The sequence below is a fragment of the Kryptolebias marmoratus genome, linkage group LG9 (assembly GCF_001649575.2).
Source record: "Kryptolebias marmoratus isolate JLee-2015 linkage group LG9, ASM164957v2, whole genome shotgun sequence".
Lineage (NCBI taxonomy): Eukaryota > Metazoa > Chordata > Actinopteri > Cyprinodontiformes > Rivulidae > Kryptolebias > Kryptolebias marmoratus.
Genome location: NC_051438.1, coordinates 29,557,432 through 29,562,890, shown reverse-complemented (window position 1 = coordinate 29,562,890; position 5,459 = coordinate 29,557,432). Strand labels below are relative to the sequence as shown.

Below are 5,459 nucleotides of genomic sequence, written 5' to 3'. Positions count from 1 at the left end.
CATTGTTAGGAGAGTGAGAACAATTTGCAAGCAATCCAGCTTACATCACATCTCAGCTTTTAAAGCTCAACTCCACACTCTCTATTTCTGAATTGAGAAAGCTCCTCGGATGAGAAGCGAAACGTCTTCAGCTACAGAATAGAAGTCCAGTCGTTTTTGTTTTTTAACTTTTTTTTGAATTTAATAATGAGTTAACTGGTTTATTAAACCAAATAAAGTAGTTTAATAAATAAGAATATGGTCAGTGTCAGAACATCCCCCAGGATCCAATCTGATCAACTTCAGGCTACATTTATAAAAAAATGTTGATCAGCAGATTATAATACTTGAGCACTCAAAATCTTCAAGTCAGTACTGTATTTTTATTTAATGTTTTATGTTCAAACACCTACGATTGTCCATTTACCATCATTCAAAGTGGAGGTGTGGTTTTCACTCAAAAAGGTGAGGGGCTTTGCATGTAGGCTAAGTACTTGGATGTGTTGTTTCAGTCCATCAGAAGAATTTATTAACCTCAGAAATAATGCCCACATGCAAACGTTCTTCTTTTGTTCTGGCGTTTAGCTTTCCTCCAATGAAACATGAATTATATTTATTGATTTCTCCCTCTGTGGTTCATAGAAGTTTATTTTATTGTTCAGCCCGTGTTGTTTTCAATCTGTTTTTTTTTTTGTCCCATTTTTAAATCCAAACTTTAAACTTTCTGCAGCTACAGGATGCAGAGATTCAGATCACAAACTGCAGAGACACTTAAAATACAACAAATTCCAACTTTTTTAACCTTTCCACACACACAGAGCTTTTCCTTTGAAAGCTCTCCACCCCTCAGCTTGAACCAACACCCTTCGCTGCAGCACTCCCTGCATCCTGTGTGTGTTTCTGTTTCCTCACTGGGACATTTTCCAGGACAAATGGAGACCCTGTGAGGTCCAGCGGTGCTGCTGAAGACCACGGCCATTCTGAAGCCTGCAGACAATACTCATTCTTCATACTCAATCTGTAAAGGCTGGTGAGGGTCAGAGGTCACTTGAACCTGACGGGGTGTGTATTGTTAGGGTCAGAGAACTTCTGAGAGGAAAAAAAATCATGACCAGAACTCTGACAGAATTTATTAAATCAGACGGCTTCTGATCAGAGCAAATATCTGCCACCCAGTTAGGAAGGAGATTGTGGAGGAACTCTGGGCGTCCCAGATGTGTTTAACAGCCGGAGATGAAGTCAAGAATCCAGAGGAACAAAGAGAGTAAAAATAACAACGTCTCAGAGGACAGCAGTGTCCAGCAGGAGGACAAAGGCCGAGGAGGAAGTGAGTCACAGCAGCTTCCTCCAAACGACCTTTTTCCTCCTTCAGACTTCAGCTGCTTCTGTTCTGGTCCCGGATCAGCCTGCAGGTCCGGGACCAACACAAAGAGAAGCACGATGTTCTCTGTGTTACAGAGTCTGCAGGAAGCTACCTGCACAGGTACATGCAGGAATTCTCTTCAGGGTATTTTGTTCAGACATGTAAATATTAAGGAGTATTTTTTTTTTACTTTGTCATCTTTCAGCTGTCGACTGCAGCTTTCTTCAGAAATATCACCTGAGGTTAATGTGACGATTCTTTTATTAGATGTTCTTTTCTTTGGGCGGGGCCAACCTGTCAGACCTGGCNAGGTCTGACAGGTTGGCCCCGCCCACCTCTGTCCAGCGATCTCTGGAGTCCTCGGTTGTTTGTCAGCTGGGCTCATTTTCTGATCTGGAAGAACTCTTTGTTCCCATGTTTATAAACTGTTTTCTGATTTTATGACCGAGGTGAAACACGTCTGATCAAGAGAACCTGAAGAGAATCCTGTTTGAAAAGAAGACGATGTTGAATTATTCCACACATGAAGGCACCTGCACAGGTACACACAGGAAACAGGAAGCACGTTACTTTAAATAACACAAACTCCAACATGTGTTAATTAGTTTCCACGACTTCTTCCTGGAGTCTGGACTTGTTCAGTGACGTGGATGATTTGACCCGCAGAACCCCAGGAGGACCACCGAGAACCACAGAGGGACAGAAGCCATGTTTAAAAGAGGAGCAGAGGAAGTTGGCATTAATCACTGCTGTTAGTCAGAGACGTCCAGCAGACGATGAGTAAAAGAAAATCCCATCTCCAGTCTGAATATAATCACCATTATTTGAATATGAAGTCACAAACTGCTGCTTCCTGCAGCTGAAGGTGTCTCAAACCTGCAGCAGAGGACGTTTATCTGCTCTATTCTGGGAGCAGAAAGAGCAACGGGTCCCGAGGAGGAAAACCGTTCGAGAACAGCGGCAGCAGGCAGGAAGTGAGTGAAGGCTGCAGATAAAGAGCCGGGCAAGGAAACGCAGCAGGAGGATACAGACACTCCCATCCGACTTCCACTTTACAAAGAGGGCCGAACTCAGGACTGAGGGTCCAGACTGGCAGGGACAAGGACCAGATCTGATGGACTAGAGCCCCAGGTCTCCTTCAGTCTGACCCGTCCAAATGTAGCCCAGACAGACAGAAAATAAAGCTTCATTTAGCTCATCTGACATGACCAACATCTGTACGAGTTCATAAAGATGTCATAAATATGCCTTAAATACGAGTTATAAAAAGACACAAACTTTAGTTGCATCTTATGATTTCTGATGAAACGTCTGACTGAGCTCAGAGAGGAAACTGGATCAGAACCAATGCTGCTGCAGGTTCTGCTGCAGTCTCTGGGGTCTCTGGGGTCTCAGTGGAAGGACTCAGGGTCTGACTCCGGAGGGGGGGGTCACCACTGCCCTGACACAAGTCTGAAGCTTCTGAGATTTGTCAGAATCAGAAGAACAAACAGAACCTGACAGAGCTCTGTGCTCTGATTGGACGTTTCCCACCAATCAGCATCCTGGGAGTCGTAGGTAAAACCAACAACAAAATAAAATACAACATTTCTGCAGGTATCAACACAACTAACATCCGTCTGCTTCCCTTTATGAAGCTCAACAGATGTTTGAGGCTTCCTCCTGTAATCATCTAAGCTGTGACAGAGTCTGACTCTTATTCTGAAGAGTTTACATGAGCTTTATTGTGAAAGTCAAGGTCCAGTCCTCTTCCTGTTCCTCTGAATCCTCCTGAACATCAGAGCTCTGATTAGAGACGACAGGAAGGATCTGTGGGGGCGGCCATGATGGAAACACAGGAGGAAGAAAAGCATGCTGGGTAATATAGAAGCTGCTGAGGAGCTGGTTGGGGAAGGGACACTTTTAGCTTTTAGCTACCCTTTTGTTGCTTTAAGGTATTATTTTGCTGCTGTTAGCCTTTAGCTTCTGTTTGTCTGTTCAGCTCTAACAGCTCAGTTTTAGCTTCTTCAGCAGATTTCAGCAGTCATTCAGCTCTCAGCGCTCACACTGGATTTTAACAGAAAATGCAACTTCTCTGGTAGTTATTGATGTTTTATCGGAGGAACTCCAGCTGACAGTCAGACTCTAATGAGATGTTGATTTTTGTCTGAAACAAGGTCGAGCTGTTTAAAGTCACACCGCCCCGGTGAAAGGGGGAGCGGAGGAGGAACCGTCAGATTTGGTGTTAGATCCAAAAGATCCAGACGTTCGGGAGGCATCGAGGTGGAGAACGAAGATAAAAATGCCCCCAAAAAACTTAAATTAAAAAAGATGGAGACTGGGAGGAATGGGGACAAACTGGTGAAAAATCTAAAGGCAGGAGGTTAAACTGCCTGAGGTGCAGAGGGAAAAATGTATTTAAAAAATGTGATATGCATTCCTGCAAGGAATGGTAGATCTTTAATTCCTTCTGTTTGCTGAAGTAAAAACATGCAAACATCTCAGAGGAGCCTCAGACCCCCCCCCCCAGCTCTGAACAAAACACAGGATACAGCTGTTCCTCAGGAGGAAACCTCATCAGGACGTCATCACCGCGGAGACGTCTTCACCTCTAACTGCAGACTTCATCATCATCATCTTCACCTCTCAGGGAAGAAGAGTCTAAGAATGCGTTTATATTCCCAGTCCAGGTTAGAAGAAAGTCCTCCCTCTTTCAGTTCTTTACATATCAGGATGTAATAAAACTGATCCGGTTTTAAAATGATTCAAATCTTTCCTCAGGGGAACAAAAACACCAAACAGGTTCCACCGAGTCGTTATTTATTCAACAGAACAAGAAGTTAAAACTGGTTCCAGCCTCAGGATCTCAGAGGTTCAGGACCAGGAGCTGCTGAGGTTCTGCTGCTCTGGAGCTCCAGGTGTGTGTTAACACAACGTCAGGGCGGAAATACATCAGCAATGACCTCAGAGAAGCAACCTGGGAAGTGTCAAAGGTCATCCGGAGTCCATCGTTCTACAGAGAGGAAGATTATTCACAAGAGGAGACATTTAAGACAGCTGCTGATCTTCACCCTGAAGGTCAGACCGTGCAGTGCTCCATCTCAGACTCTACAGGCCTCAGTTAGCAGGTTAAAGGTCAAAGGTTGAAGCCTCTTCTCTCTAAAAACAACATGGCAGCTCCACTTGAAGGAACCAGAAGACTTCTGGAGCAGAACCAGACCAGAGGACAGATGTTTACCCAGAATGCACTGCAGCTGTCAGCACGGCGGTGGAGGGCTGATGGTCTGGGCTCCTTGCAGCCACTGACTGGACCCTGAGCTCCTCTGTAGACCAGAGCAGAGCAGACTCTGTGGCGGTCTTCATGGTTCTCACTGGAACTGATGGAGGTCCGAACCGGTTCTGAATGTGGGTTGGAAACATAACGGGGTTGAGAGGGCAGAGAGCAGCTCTGAGAACAACAGGACGGCTGTTCTGTGGAGAACAGAGACCCGATTGTTCCTGATTGTGACTGGAGCCGCTCACTGGGACCACTGGGAGAACTGGGTCAGAGGAGCCCATCAGCTGGGTGCAGTTTAAAGTTCTGGTGCTGCGTTCAGGAACTCCCTGATGGTTCAGACTTTATTGTTTGATCTCAGAACCACGGCAGCATCGAAGAAATGTTCCGTTCTGATTTCTACCAGAGATATTTTAACAGAACCATTTGGAAATCCTCCGCAGGAACGTTTAAAAAACAAACAGTTCTTTAAATTAAACTCAGCAGGACGAAGCTTCTGTCACTCAGAGTCGTGACAACTTTTTAAAGAACCAGACAGAACCTGAACTGATAGAACAGGATGCTGTTGGTTCAACCTTTATGTTCTGAGCAGGTTGGGTTCTTTCAGACAGATGCACTCATGAATCTCAGGAGAACCGAGCTGGAGGTTTGGTTCTGACAATAAGAGGAGAGCTGATGTCAGCAGAACAGCCCTGTGTGTTCTGAGGTTACCAGAACCCTGCAGAACGGTTCTTCACAACTGACCTGAGGTTAACAGAACCCCGCTGAACGGTTCTTCACAACTGACCTGAGGTCAACAGAACCCTGCAGAACGGTTCTCCACAACTGACCTGAGGTTAACAGAACCCCGCTGAACGGTTCTTC

At 45.3% G+C, this 5,459-nt stretch overlaps 1 protein-coding gene across 2 annotated transcripts in view; it reads right to left on the bottom strand.

Moving 5' to 3' along the window:
* The window catches only part of arap3 (ArfGAP with RhoGAP domain, ankyrin repeat and PH domain 3), a 35,939-nt gene that overhangs the window by 11,867 nt on the left and 18,613 nt on the right, over positions 1-5,459 (bottom strand). Inside the window, exon 2 of one of the 2 annotated variants that reach the window (XM_037977436.1) lies at positions 4,560-4,720. The exons of the other annotated variant lie outside the window; for it this stretch is intronic. The gene's annotated coding sequence lies outside the window, so the exon portion shown is untranslated. The remainder of the gene's footprint in view (positions 1-4,559; positions 4,721-5,459) is intronic. 2 annotated transcript variants of the gene reach the window in all.